The 15,186-nt window shown below is 37.1% G+C and overlaps 1 protein-coding gene across 1 annotated transcript in view; it reads right to left on the bottom strand.

The window, feature by feature from the left end:
- The window catches only part of MAN1A1 (mannosidase alpha class 1A member 1), a 188,465-nt gene that overhangs the window by 59,615 nt on the left and 113,664 nt on the right, over window positions 1–15,186 (bottom strand). The gene's annotated exons all lie outside the window — the stretch shown is intronic.

Raw genomic sequence — 15,186 nt, 5'->3', positions numbered from 1 at the left:
AGGCAGGAGGAGAAGGGGATTGACAGAGGATGAGATGGTTGCATGGCATCACTGACTTGATGGACATGAGTTTGAGCAAGCTCCGGGAGTTGGTGATGGACAGGGAAGTCTGGTGTGCTGGCGTGCACGGGGTCACAATGAGTCGTACATGACTGAGTGACTGAAGTGAACTGAACAGCTCTTGGGAAGCTGTTAAAGATTCTTGACTAAGGGGAGAAAGTGTGGTGAGCAGACGGATAACAATCTGGGAAGATTACTCTAGCTATAATAGATACATGCATGCACTCTAATTTGAGGGAAGAGAAACTGGCAGCCAGGAGAGTATTTCCAAACCTATTGCTCCAGACCAGAACTGAACTGACCGGGGATTGGTGGGCGGGTGGGGGGGTGCAGTGCAGGCGGGGATGAAATGAGAATGGGAAAGGAACCTGGCTGTGAGAGGGGTCAGAAATATTACAGAAATAGAGTACTTAGGATCTGATGACAGACTAGCTATCAGAATAAGTATTTCAAGATGTCCTCGGGATGGACTGAGGTTACTGGTATAACAAAAGGTCAGTCTGGAAGGGATACTGGTTTAGGGAAATAATGCAGATGACTTTCAACATTTAAGTTTAGGAGCTATCTGGCACTCAGCAGGATATAGGGATTACATTCTATAGGGAGGACTGGGCTAGAGATTTGGATCAAAGGATGGCTACTGCCATAAATTTAGGACTTAACAATAGAATATCCAGATGTTTCTATCTAGAAAAGGCTCATAGGAAAGTATCATAACATCTCGACGGAGTGGGGAGGATAAGGTGTAAATAAGTAGGTGGTGTGAAAGATGAAAAGGAAAAGACTGATGCCTTGAAGAGTTAATATAAGAGAGGATGCAAAGACCTCCCTCACTGCACGGAGGGCCTGGACACTGTACGAAAAGAGGCAGGAAGAGACTGAGCCAGAGAAAAATGCTTTCACCCTTTCTACACCCCTAAGACTCTCAATGAACGCAGTTCCAAATTCTGATTATTCTGATATTATCACAAAGATGGGGAGAAACACACAGAAGGAGAAGAGTAATAACTACGATGGTAGAAGAGAAGAAAGCATTATTGGTAACAAAAAGGGGTGAAAAGAATTCAGGTTCTACATGAAAGACTTAAAAATATATTCCTGTAATTCATCAAAGTATGTCTTTCAGTTGATTCCACTTGCAAAATCTTTTTTGTTTTTGGAAAAAAAAGAAAAAAAAAAAGAATACAGATTCTTTAATAAAAGAGGATAAAGGGAAGATTTACATAATCCTAGCTCTTTCATCCAGATAAGAAAGATGCTATGCATATAATTTTCCATTTTAACTCTTTAGAAAGGAGATTATATTTGTTTACATTTATTTTTATCTTTAAATAGTGAAAGTGAGCTTAACAAAAGATAGAGTTCTAATAGTAGGGTACTGGTGAAATTTCATTCTGGGAGGTATGTGGAATTCTATCAGACCCAATGAATACACTTTTAATAGCCAGGAAGTGCTCAATGATCAATACAGCACAAACAGACAAACATGGTGACAGCCTATAATGGCAGTAAAATATCAGGACAGTTTTCTATTCCCTGTCTTTCTGAAAGCATAAAATTATTTCTTTTTTCCTGAAAAAAATATTTCTTTTTATTCCAACTGTTGCAAACTATTTCAAAAAGAAATCTGAATTACAGAATTGGATATTTATGTCTGTGCCAGACTAGATTAAATCACATTAGTGAAAAATTTAAAACATACATTTGGGACTTCTCTGTAGACTACAGAGAATTGCAGAAGCATAAGGCATTAATATTAGCTTGTCTGGTGGCTTGTAGCTTGTACACTCATAATTCCTCTTGTTTCCCATCTCCTCCCCTTTACCTCTTCTCCTTTAGGATCAACCTAATAATAAATGAATTTTGCACACCTTTAGTTTGAAAAGAGACCCTAGGCTTTACTGTCTTTGGAAAAACTTGAAAAAACAAATGTATTATTCTATAAATTCCAATTTTTAAAATTTCTTTTAAAAATATAAACATGAAATCATTTTTCCTTATAATCCTCAGAAACTCACATGAGTGAATTCTATAATTTGAAGTCCTTTGACTCTTTTAAAAACTTTGGATATTAGCACTACATATGTTGTTCATTTAAAAATACCACTCTTTCAGTATAGACTTACACCTTCAGCCATTTTGTTGCATAGCTAATCAACATTAAAGATTAATGTCTTTAAGCACTTTCTGACCTATTTCATCTTAAAACCAATAACTCACCTAAGAAAAGCTCTTGATCTAATTAACAACTTTTTCAGGCACACTTCCATGGTTGGCCCACTTTAAAGTGGAGAAAATTAATACCACAAGATTATGTAGTCTTATAATATTTAGATCTAGTTAAAGTAATTTAGAACTTCTCTTGAAGTCAATTTTAAAAATATTCTCAAGAGTAATCTAAACAGGATCAAAGTCCACTTAATATATTAAGACAATATGCCCATTATAAACTGCCAAATGATAAGACATTGGTCCAGGCTTGATAAAGGCAAATGACATTTAGATATTTATTGTTTATGGCAGCGGCCTTTGAAGCAGAATGCAAAACTCTTAATTAGAGTGCAGGAAGAAACTATCAAAGCTGCTGTTTCTAAATTTTTTATCTAAAAGTAAAAAGCTTTATTAAATTAAATATTCAGATATACACTATTCCCTTCCCTTGGTGCTTATGTAAAAGGTTTCATATAAAAGATACTCAGAGGTTTCCGTAGAGACTCCTCAATGAGGAGAGGTTGACAGTGCATCCCTCGCTTGTTCTACAGCTTTCAGGGACTGTGGATGTAGTGGGATCTATGAGCACAGAATGTCACTGATGCAGTTAATTTTAAAATTCAAGATCTCTACACAGTAGAAAAATTATAATATCATAACAGTTTGTAAAAGGATGGAAAGCGACCACACAAATATTTTGCACTAAACGAGAGATTTTTTTGATTGTCTTCAGGCAAAGTATTTAATTAAGAGTCGATATTTCATGAAAGAAATGAGTCCCTATTTGCTGATGTTTTCTAGTATAAGTAGCTGTTTGTAGTTTGCTACCTACCAGATAATTAAAAAACAGAAAGAAAGAAAAATGGAAGAAAAGAACAGAAAACATGCTTAACCCATCATTCGAAGATAAAAGTAACACTTGACATGAATAAAAAAATCTGAATTTGAAAGAAACGTTTTCTAAGAAAAGATCATTTTGAAATTGGATATTTATGAAAATATGTGTGACTGTGACTCACCTTTAAAATTCATAAAAAATATATCAAATTTATACAAATTGATCAAAATTTGTGTCAAACTTGAGAATGGAATTTGCTATCCTGCTTTAGAATCTTCCAAAGGAAGAGTTCCAGAGGTTTTTCTTATTTTCTATTAGTTTGCAAGAAGAAATATTAAGAAAGACTGAAAATTTCCAGCAGAGTTACAAGAATATTCTTTGCAAAATTAAAGAATAGGATTTAAAACAAGCATCGTGTTTTTAGATCAGCCAATACCACACTTCTCTCATCAACACAACTTTAAATCTTTTCCATCTGGACAAAATTACAACCAAGCTGAAATAAACACAGAACAAGATCTTTGAATCAGTTACTGTATCACAAGCATTAAATTGAATTTAAAAAAATCATATGACTCACTAAAAATAAATAAAAATTTATTTCCTCATCTGTATCTTTTTACAATTTTACTTTTTGGAATGTTTTAAAGTGATCATGACATTTATACACGTGTATTTGCATTTAAAACTTACAAGTAAAAATACATGCTCAAAATATATTGATAAGAGAGCAAAAAAGCTTATAAACCATGGACTTACGGTACTGACATAATTGTGCAGTACAAAATTACATGTAAATAAATGGCTAAAAGTGATATATTTATACAGCATTCACATTAATTTTTCTCGTTAAGGAACCATAATTTTTATACCTCATGATGAATGAAACTGCCACAGTTTTAGCCCTTATTTTAGAGTATCCCATAACTTAAAAATAACCTTTCTTCAGTTGGGCAGTTCCACTGTGTGCTTCCCTTTGTTGTCTCATATGATGACAATTATTATGAAGCTTTATAATATTTCCCTTGTTTGAGGAAAACTATGAGTTTTAAGGAATTCCCAGGAGATGCTAGTGGTAAAGAACCTGCCTGCCAATTCAGGAGATATAAGAGACGTGGGTTAGATCCCTGGGTCAGGAAGATACCCCGGAGAAGGGCATGGCAACCGATTCCAGTATTCTTGCCTGGGAAACCCCTTGGACAAAGGAGCATGGGGTTGCACAGAGTTGGACACGACTGAAGCAATTAGCACACATGCATGCATGAGTTCTGTGGGGAGAAGTCTCACCCACGGAGCAGATGAGCTGCCTGGGAACCCTCTTCCCAATCAGAATTCCAGATGTGCTGTGATACAGGACTTCCCAGTGCTGATTAAGTCTGGATGTTGGTCAAAACCCAATCTGGTGATGTATCCTCTATCCTCTGATCCCTGGGTTGGGAAGATCCCCTGGAGAAGGGAAAAGGCTGCCCACTCCAGTATTCTGGCCTGGAGAATTCCATGGACTATATAGTCCATGGGGTTGCAAAGAATCAGACATGACCTAGCAACTACACACACACACAGATATACATATTATACATACACACATAAAGAGACATACACTCGTTTACTTGAAAATCCATTCTTCTCTCCTAACTTAAACACAGGTGATATGGACGGCTACCATAAAGATGTCAGGGTTCTGAAATTCCATAATGATCCCCTCTCTGGTATCTAAAAGACCCCCAACTTCTCAAAAGTCTAAGGGCCTGTCATAAACATTATCCTTGTAAAATCGATATTATTTATTAATTGCACTTAAGAAATGAGAAAGCCAAGGCTGAGAGAAAGAAGAGATATGATCCCATCATTTTTAAATAAAACTTATACTCAGTAAACACAGCATCCTAAACATATAGTTTGATGTATTTTTGAGAAATAAATCACACTATTAATGCAGCAGAGGTGGGACTTATGTTTCTATTCCTTCTGCTGCCATTTTCTTACATACAATCAGCAAAGTTATAGAAACTGGCAGTGTCAGATACTAAAAAATTATGGCACATATGTAATTCATAATTCATTTATTTTCCAAAGTCCATTTGCAGAGTGCTGGCCAAAAAAAATCACTACTCTGGCAGTTTGGGACAGAGAGAGTAGGACAGGACATTCACTAGCTCTCTAAGGAGAGAGGGTACCAACTCCAGGATCGAGTCGCAGAAAAGCAGAAGTGAGAGAACACAAGAATGTGTAATAGGTTTGTCCAAAGCATTTATAGAAGATCATTTATCAAATCATATGCTTTGAGGGTTTGGCAAGTAGATTCACTGACCTTTGAAATAAATGCAATCATATTTTAAAAGAAAGAAACAAAAAAATCCAAGTTCTTTGTACAGTGCACTCACACACAGCTATATGAATGATACCCACCTTAAAATAGCTTATGTAACTTTTATTGTACTTCCAGGGGGATAGAATAGATTTATGCTTAAATTTTTGGAAAAACTGCTCACTGATAAAGCCATTATAGTAATTGCACTGGGTCTGTTTATTAATTTGTCACAATTAAGTCAATAAGAGCTTTACTAATGTCCTATTACTTGATTAGTTTTGAAAGTGATTATCTTAAGAACTAGACTTAATTGGAAGCCTCTCAATTTACAAGGTACATTAAACTCTCAGTAGCATCTTAAGATCATTCAACACATGCAGGTCAATTACCAGTAATCACTGTTTTGTACAAATGTTCCATAAAAACTATAGCATGACATGACAAAGAGGTAGAGTGAGATTTAATTAATAATGCCAGACTCCAATTGACATTTCCAGGATAAAAGGGCAACATGAGCGTTCATATAAAGTCTCCCTGAAACTGGGTCTGTTACTAAAAATCAAATAATGGAAAGCTAGCAACTCTACACCTTACGGATGAAGATAATTTGTCATGATTGCTAAATCACCAAATTGCACTGCCTTTACTCATGCCCAGATGCATATTAATTTCCAGATTAGTAAATTACAATTAATTCTTACTATTGCTCCATCACTTTTCCTTTTCCAGTTAATAAAAGAGACTTCAATGAATTATTGTTCATCCCCGTTTTCAGAACAGATGAACTACAGCTATTACTGCATAAGCAAGAAACCTGGAGTGGTTAATGTATCCACCGAGATTGTGAGGTCTTTAAAAATTATTGGCTGTAGCATAAATATTTTATATTGACCTTCCAATTTCAACTCAAAGATTCAATGTAGTTAGCTGAATATTTACAATGACTAACAGAGTCGGACACGACTGAGTGACTGAACTGAACTGAACTGAACAATTATAAGGCCTAAGAAAGTACCTTGAGACCTATGCTGATTTTCAAATACCTATTCAAACAATTTCATAACTTTTAAATTAAACTTTATTAGATATTTGAAAGGTCTGCCCCACACTAACAACATGAGCCTGGTCTTGAGATTCATCACAGGAAAATTGATTGCTGCTTCATTAAAAACCTGGGATTGTAACTCCTTGAGAAAACTATTCCACTGCTGACTTGTAAAGGCACCCTATGAATTATGTGTTCTGACTTGTTCCTAATCTAAGTTCTGTACACAGAATACATTTCAAATTGCCAAAGCTGATTTGCCACCAATTGTGTGAATACAGTGAACAAAGCTGAATCTGCAAAACACTAGTTCTGTGCATTTGAAAATCTTGAGATGAAAGGCGCTTTGAGTTTGTTGCATTCAAATAACTATAATTGCCCTTAAACAAAAATTTCCTGGTGCATTAACCACTTAAATGGTGGGGATGCTATGGGGAAAGTCATGGTCATATTTAACCATCCAATTCCATGGATTTTGTACCAAGAATCTATCTGTCTAAAATTGAAGAGTGAAGAAGATCTCTTAACAGACTTCCTACATACCGCAAGTCATTTTTTTAAAGGTTTTAAGCAATCCTCTTAGGATATATTATCTCTAAATTGCCTACATATCACTTCTGATACATTTCTGGACTTTACGCATTTGCTGTAATTGAGCTTTAGAGGCAGGACATTATGAAAATATACAAAAAATAGTTTTTCAATATCTAATCCATGCGTGCGTGCATGCGAAGTCACTTCTGCCATGTCCGACTCTGCGACCCTATGGACTCATAGCCCGCCAGCCTCCTCTGTCCATGGGATTCTCAGGCAAGAATATCAGAATGGGTTGCCATGTCTTTCTCCAGGGGATCTTCCTGATCAACCCAGGGGTTGAACCTGCATCTCTTACCATGGTTGAGTAAGATAGCCAGTTTATTCCATTCACAAGTCATTTTTCTGTCCCTGTCCTACTAGAATCACACAGAGGCAGTCTATGGCAGATGCGGATTCATGGATAAAGAGGGTGGGTGATGTGGAGAGGTTAGGAGGACTGTTAGCGCCTGTGTTCAGAGACAGATTACATCTGCTTCTTCCTCCAGGGAACAAAAGACACTGAAAACCCCATTTACCTGGGCATTAACTTCAATTATGACCAGAGGAATGGAATAAGAAGGAACAGTCTGCCTACCTTTAGGCTCTTCAAATTCTTTCTGCCTCACAATGCATGACTAAGAAACAGCAAAGCATCTTTTGCTCAGGATTGCTCTTCCCTTAAGTCCCCATAAAAGAGGTTATACAAAGTACATTTAAATTAAGTGCTGCCACCCTTACTGTCCACTTGCAATAAATAAATGCCTTGAGCTTGGTCAAGCCATCTAGTATCTGGCATGGACTTAGTGATCTAAAACTTGCTGAGAGGATTAAATGATTCAGAAGAAGCCTAGGTTCCCTCTTCCTCTGGTGGAAGGATAACCTTAGCCTCTTCATGGGTGTGGAATGTCCTCAGGTACAAGATCAGGTTGCCAGCTGCTAATAAAGTTGCTTTGCCTTGAAGCAACACGAAGGTTCTTCTTTTTACAGTTACCCTGAGGTCCTTAATTAAAAATGCCTTTCTTTCCTCCTTCTATGCTAAAATGGCCCAAATCTTGCTTTCTAGTCTTACGGGATTAAAAAATATATATTGCAAGGGGACAAAGGAGATTCAAACTCTTTTTTGGTAATTTATGTTTGGAATTAGCGGTTTTCCAGAAGAAGCAACAAACTGCTTGGCGATAAGTGAAAATACTGGGCAATATTAACAAGAGTAAATTAATCATAGAACTCCCTCCCCTTCCCGCCCAGTCCCTCACTTTCACTAGAAGAAAATTTGGAATTGGCTGCCCCTCTGAGCAGCTCTGAGATTTAAGAATCTAAACAGCTTGGATGTCTTAGTCAATTCTTCTATTACAGAGGTTCTCAAAGTGTGGTCCTAGGACCAGAAGCATCAATCAACCTCTGCATCAGCTGGGACCTGGTTGTTGTTGTTAAGTTGCCAAGTCGTGGCGACCCCGTGGATTGCAGTGCGCCATGCTTCCCTGCCCTTCACCCCCTCCTGGAGTCTGCCTAAGTTCATGTCCACTGCATCAGTGATGCCAATGTAAATTACCATACCTGGCCAAAAACCTGCCCAATCAGAAACTCTGTGGGTGAGGCCCAGCAACAAGAGTTTTAACAAGCCTTCTAAGCAATTCTTGAGGCTTCCCAGGTGGCTCAGTGGCAAAGAATCTGCCTGTGAATGCAGGAGACACAGGAGATGTGGGTTTGTTTCCTGGGTCAGGAAAATCCCCTGGAGGAGGAAATGGCAACCCATTCTGTTACTCTTGCCTGGAGAATCCCATGGATAGAGGAGCCTGGTGGCTACAGTCTATAGGACTGCAAAGAACTGGATAAGACTGAGCATGTATGCATGCTAAGCAATTCATACAGACTCTAAATGTTGAGAATCATTGCTCTATTAGAGCTGGGTGTTTTCAAATCAACTGTCTATTTATGTCAATAGCTAAATTGGCCATCAATGGGGAAGGAAAGGTTTTCAAAGGGAACTGGAAACAGAAATGAATCTATACTTAGGATAAAAACATTAGACTTCCAGCAGTGATTCTCAACCCTAGATTAATAATGGAATGGCTGAAGAGCCTTAAAAAATGCCAGGATCTTACTCCAAGCCAACTGAAACGGAATGGGGGGTAGAGAGGTAGTGATGATATTGAAAAAAATGCACAGGTTAGTCTAAAGCACAGGGAGGCTGAGAGTCACTGACGGAACATAACCACGGTAGTCAGACCCTTACCAGCAGTAGGACAGCTGGAGAACTAGAACACAGGGCTATGTGGCTGTTTCTAGCAAAAATACATATACATTTTCATAGACTCATGTCATATTAACTAAGTACTAACTGGCATGTGGGACTTGGGAAAATAACATTACATTTTATTGGCTCACACGCTTCTTAAACCTCATAGGTGAACAGTTCCTCTTTCTAGAAGAGAAAATTCACCAATAAATGTAATTTGAGAGAGGTATCTGGGTTTTGACCCTACAGACTGATTCTAAAGTAATTTTCAAAATAATATATGTTGGAGCATAAAGCCCCCACAATCCTACATGGACTATGGGGACACATTCTCTCCACACTTCTAGCTGTTTCTATTAATACCAATTCCATTTCTGACCTAGAAAAATGGGACTCAAATTTGAGAATGGATTAGCACTGAATGACTTAAAAACAGATTACAAAAAAAAGGCATCAAAACCAAGTCAGTTTTAGCTATGTATTATTTTATTGCTCTTTACACACACACACTATTTTATAATGAAAATTTAGAACAAGGCCATAAATTAATAATTTCAATTTATATTTATTTCACAGCTCTCTGCAATGACTAATCTTTACATATTAATTCATTAGATTTTCACAAAAAATGCCTTATGAGGTCATCAGGACAGATGCTATTATTGTGACTATTTTAGTTTTACTTATGAGAAGAGAAACTCAATTAAGTGAATTATCCAAGGCCAACCTGATGCAAAGAACTGACTCATCTGAAAAGACTAGACAGCATATTAAAAAGCAGAGACATTACTTTGCCAACAAAGGTCTGTCTAGTCAAGGCTATGGTTTTTCCAGTGGTCATGTATGGATATGAGAGTTAGACTATAAATAAAGCTGAGCGCCGGAGAATTGATGCTTTGGAACTGTGGTGTTGGAGAAGATTCTTGAGAGTCCCTTGGACTGCAAGGAGATCAGTCCTGAGTGTTCATTGGAAGGACTGATGCTAAAGTTAAAACTCCAATACTTTGGCCACCTCATGTGAAGAGTTGACTCACTGGAAAAGACTCTGATGCTGGGAGGGATTGGGGGCAGGAGGAGAAGGGGATGACAGAGAATGAGATGGCTGGATGGCATCACTGACTCAATGGACATGGGTTTGAGTGAACTCAGGGAGTTGGTGATGGACAGGGAGGCCTGGCGTGCTGTGGTTCAGGGGGTTGCAAAGAGTCAGACACGACTAAACGACTGAACTGAGCTGAAGAACTATACTAACAATCTTAACAAGTATCAACTTTAGGAGAAGGCAATGCAACCCACTCCAGTACTCTTGCCTGGAAAATCCCATGGACAGAGGAGCCTGGAAGGCTGCAGTCCATGGGGTTGCTGAGGGTCGGACATGACTGGGCAACTTCACTTTCACTTTTCACTTTCATGCATTGGAGAAGGAAATGGCAACCCACTCCAGTGTTCTTGCCTGGAGAATCCCGGGGACGGGGGAGCCTGGTGGGCTGCCGTCTATGGGGTCACACAAGAGTCGGAAACGACTAAAGTGACTTAGCAGCAGCAGCAACTTTAATATTTTGATGTCTGATATTAGTAACTTCATGCATGTAAGTTTCAAACCTCAAAATATGGTTGTTTTTATTTCCAGGAGAGTATAAATGGCCAAATGAATTAAAACAGATAGAAGAGGGAAACCCAATAAAATATCCAATCAGAAAAAATAAAAACAAGTTTAGCATAAATACTTGGAAAGACTAACTTCTTTTTTACTTTTCTGGAGTTGGTTGAACTTATTTTCGAATTCTTAACAGATCCATAAAACATATAAAAGATAAACTATAAGATGGAGCTCTAATTAGGCTACATAACTGCTACAAAACATGTCTAGCATAACTAAGTACTATTTTGCTTCTTATAATATTAGCAAATCATTAAATAAGTTTGATCTCCTCAGGGCAGAAAATTTGTTTCTTGATATTTTTTATATTTTTATTATGATGTTAAACTATAGAATTGTATTCTGCTTCATTTTAAAATACAATACACCTCTTTCAAATCTAAAACCAGATACTTTAAAAAATGGTTAGCAAATTTAAAAATGTAGATGCTTATATTTCAATGTCAGGTAAAAATGCAGGGATATATATGGAAAATACTTTTTAAAATATTTAACCTGATTAGTCTGTCTTTCATAGTTTGTGTCTATTAAAACTAACTATGATTTAATATTCAAGCATTTTATACCACCAAAGTATTAAGAAACCCCAAATGGGGGTTTGTTACAATACACAAACTACCTACTTCATAAAGGATAATGTTTCACTATTAGAAAACATTAAGCTATGTATTATTCTTAATTAAGCCCCCATTTCCGTTAAAGTAAAGCATTTTGCAATTTAATTATTATAATACAAGCTAAAATGTAACTAATGACATAGTATGCATTCGTGTTGGATAATTAGAGTAGTCAGTAAATAAAGCATTACAAAGCAGGAAATAAAAACAGGTGAGGGAGCTGTGTTTCATTCATGGCTTTCCTTGAGCTTCCCTGGTGGCTCAGACAGTGAAGAATCTGCCTGCAATGCAGGAGACCTGGGTTCAATCCCTGGATTGGGAAGCACCCCTGGAGAAGGGAATGGCAATCCACTCCAGTATTCTTGCCTGGAAATTTCCATGGACAGAGAAGCCTGGCAGGCTACAGTTCATGGGGTCACAAAGAGTTGCACACGACTGAGTGACTAACGCATGTGGCCTTGCTTACTAATGAGAATTGGAGTAGAGATCAGTCACTTGCCAGAATGTTTTCCTGATGTGTGCAAAAAAGCACATGCTGTAGACAGATCTGCTAATATAACTACCAGGTAAGTGTCTGTTCAGGGAAATCCACAGAGAGAAACAACTGATGAAACAGTATAAGCTAAAACTAACTCACAGGAAAGACAGAATAATCACTAGGAATGCCCAGACTATATGCTCTGTGATATAAATGAGTAATGGGAATATTAACCATATTATTTTAAATTAAGAATACTCTTTAGAAAACTTCAAACTACTACATTTATTCTATTTAGGCTTAAATTATAACTAGAAATATGGAAATGGTGAAACATTTGATTTTACAAACCACAGAAGTGATTGTTCTTCTTTAGGTTGGAAAAAAAAAATGCATAGAGCCTCTTACTAGTAGTACTAACAAGATCAGACATCAAAATTTGACATTTTCACAGTAGCGAAATTGAGTTCTACCAAAATCTGTGAAAAAGGCAATGCTTTCCTCTTACCAGATGTGTTACCTAACGTACGCATTTTCACTCTACTATTGTCCTGGTGAAGCAAGCATGTTATTCTAATCAGGCTCTGTGTGTAACACCCAGATGTTTGTTCAATCAAATGAACACTTACTATCAATTCATAATTTCAGTTAACTTACAACTTCATATAGCAACTCTTGAATTAGGAATTAATTATAGATGTAGCGGAAGAGATAATTAAAAACATTTTTTTTTCTTAACAGATTTTGGGACAGACTTTCTAATATAGGATATGCGTAAATTATTTAGATTCTCTGCTATTCTCAGTTTGCACAAATACTGAAATCTAACTTGGTTTATTGGTGTTTTGGCTCCAAATACATAAACCTCCCCAATGCAAAACGCTGCTTGCTTTAAGTCCAAACTGGTAAAACCTGAATACTAGAGGAATGTGAACAGATAATACCAGTAGGTTCACATTTCTGTTAACCTATAGGGGCTGGGAAACAGTAGCCTCCATAACTGTTTTCAAAACTGAGATGGAGGAGCAGAATTATGTTACAGACAGCATACTGTGCCTCTCCCATAATTATTGCCACGAGTTTCAAAGCCAGTCAACAGTGAGTAAGGAGCTACTCTGAACAGCATTCTTGAACACTTTTCTTCCTCTTCAGCATCCTTCCACTGATACTCCCTAGTCTTGACAGACATATTTTTCCCCACCTCTTTTGAAACTTCACTAGTGACAGGCTTCAAAAAACTAGAAAATAAGCTCCAAACCTGCTGTCCCTTGTCCTCTGGCCCATACTGTGAAAATACAGAGATTCAGAGAAAACAGCAGATATGCACAGGGTGACATCAATAACACATCCTGAAATGTAATTATAGCAGATAAATATAAAATGCTGTTTTTGTTTCCTAGAGAGAAAATTCTTCAAGATGATAAATCAAGCTGATTGGGCAAAGGGTAGGATGAATTTCAGTGGGTTGATATTACTATTAATTTTGCCAAGACTTATTATGTAAATTTGGGTAAGTCACTGCTATTTAGTAAATGAGATTGAGAGTGGATAAAATAAATAATAAAAAATTCATATAGGTTGCCAGAAGAAGTTAAGAGTGTTTCTGTCAGTTGCAAAATGGTTACCTAAGTTCCTCTAGTTCAACATGAAAACATCATAGAATACATAAATGAAATGGCACATTATTTTTGACCCAAAATAATTTTCCTGTAATACTTAAAAATCAAACAAAAGTTCTAAAGTACAGTACTGTAAAATAATTTACAGTACTGTAAATTTGAAATAAGGTCTGATAAAAAAAGGTAAAGCCCCAGTTAATGAATTTTCAGGAGATATAAAGATAACAAAGGATTCAGTACTGAACAGTTTTTAGAAATATTCCTTTATGTGTTGAAAAATATCTCCATTATACACAAAGGATAGATTTAACTAAAGAAAAAATCCTCTTGGCTGTAAAAATAAACACTAAGTTAAATATGTTTTAAAACAATCTAATTTCTTACGAGTATTTTAAGAGAGGCGAATTAATTAAATGATATCAGCACCTTATAATGATTGACTTAACTTTTGCAAAGATGGAGGCCCACACCTCAATTAGTTTTAAGAGTCTTTATCTAATTCCATTGTCTTCCGCAGAGCAATAAGAACTACCTGTATAGCATCCTGGGCTTCCTGACAGCTCAACGGGTAAAGAATCTCCCTGCTACGCAGGAGACACAAGAGATGCAGGTTCGATCCCCGGGTCAGGAAGAGGCCCTGGAGAAGGAAGTGGTAACCCACTCCAGTATTCTTGCCTAGGAAATCCCATGGACAGAGGAGCCTGGTGGGATACAGTCCATGGGGTCACAAAGAGGCAGACACAACTGGAGCGACTTAGTATGCATGTACACACTTAGAACCAGGTCTCTTGGTAACCAGTTAACTCAGTGGGTTATTAAGCCCATATCATTCCTCTCAGAGGGTGAGGAAAATATGTGTTAAATATGCACAAGGTTTTCATAACTAGATCTTATTTCAAGGATCAGAGACGTTTCTAGGTCTGAATATTATCTGTATACTATCTGAATACAATAATATCTGAGGATATGGACAGTATTATAGGTGATCTACATGAGCCAAATAAAAAGCTCACAGATCTCTAATACCATGCTGCTCAAGCCAAGCATATATACTCACTTCCACCTTAAGACACTGGAACACGTGCCATGATCTCCAAGCTAACAGAGAAAGCCAGAGGAATCCAAAGAGAAGAATGAATCCTGAGATATCACGTTATACAACAGAAAGCAACTTCAACTTAACGTGGCCCAGGGGTGTGAACTCTGCCTGTCTCATCACCTCAACACCTTTGCCTCTGCCCCAAACACACGCACATACACATACAGAGACACACATACATACATCAAATTATAGACGGGTACAAGGTGATTTCAAGGTATAGATATAACACACAGACAAAGCATGACACTTAACTGATACATTAGCCAATTAATGTCATGATTTTCCATGATTAATTTTAGGAAGGAATGTCACTAAAATAAATAATTAAGGAAAAATGTGCATTAATCTTGCCAAGTCGCGTGTGCATCCTCTTGGCTTTTCTAACATAAGAAAGCCATTTAACTTTTGCCTATGAATCCATGCATCTGAG

This window comes from Moschus berezovskii, chromosome 10 (assembly GCF_049115385.1).
Source record: "Moschus berezovskii isolate FMDL1 chromosome 10, NW_MosBer_1.0, whole genome shotgun sequence".
Lineage (NCBI taxonomy): Eukaryota > Metazoa > Chordata > Mammalia > Artiodactyla > Moschidae > Moschus > Moschus berezovskii.
Note: the sequence above shows the minus strand (reverse complement) of the source record. Positions and strands in the feature narration are given on the sequence as shown.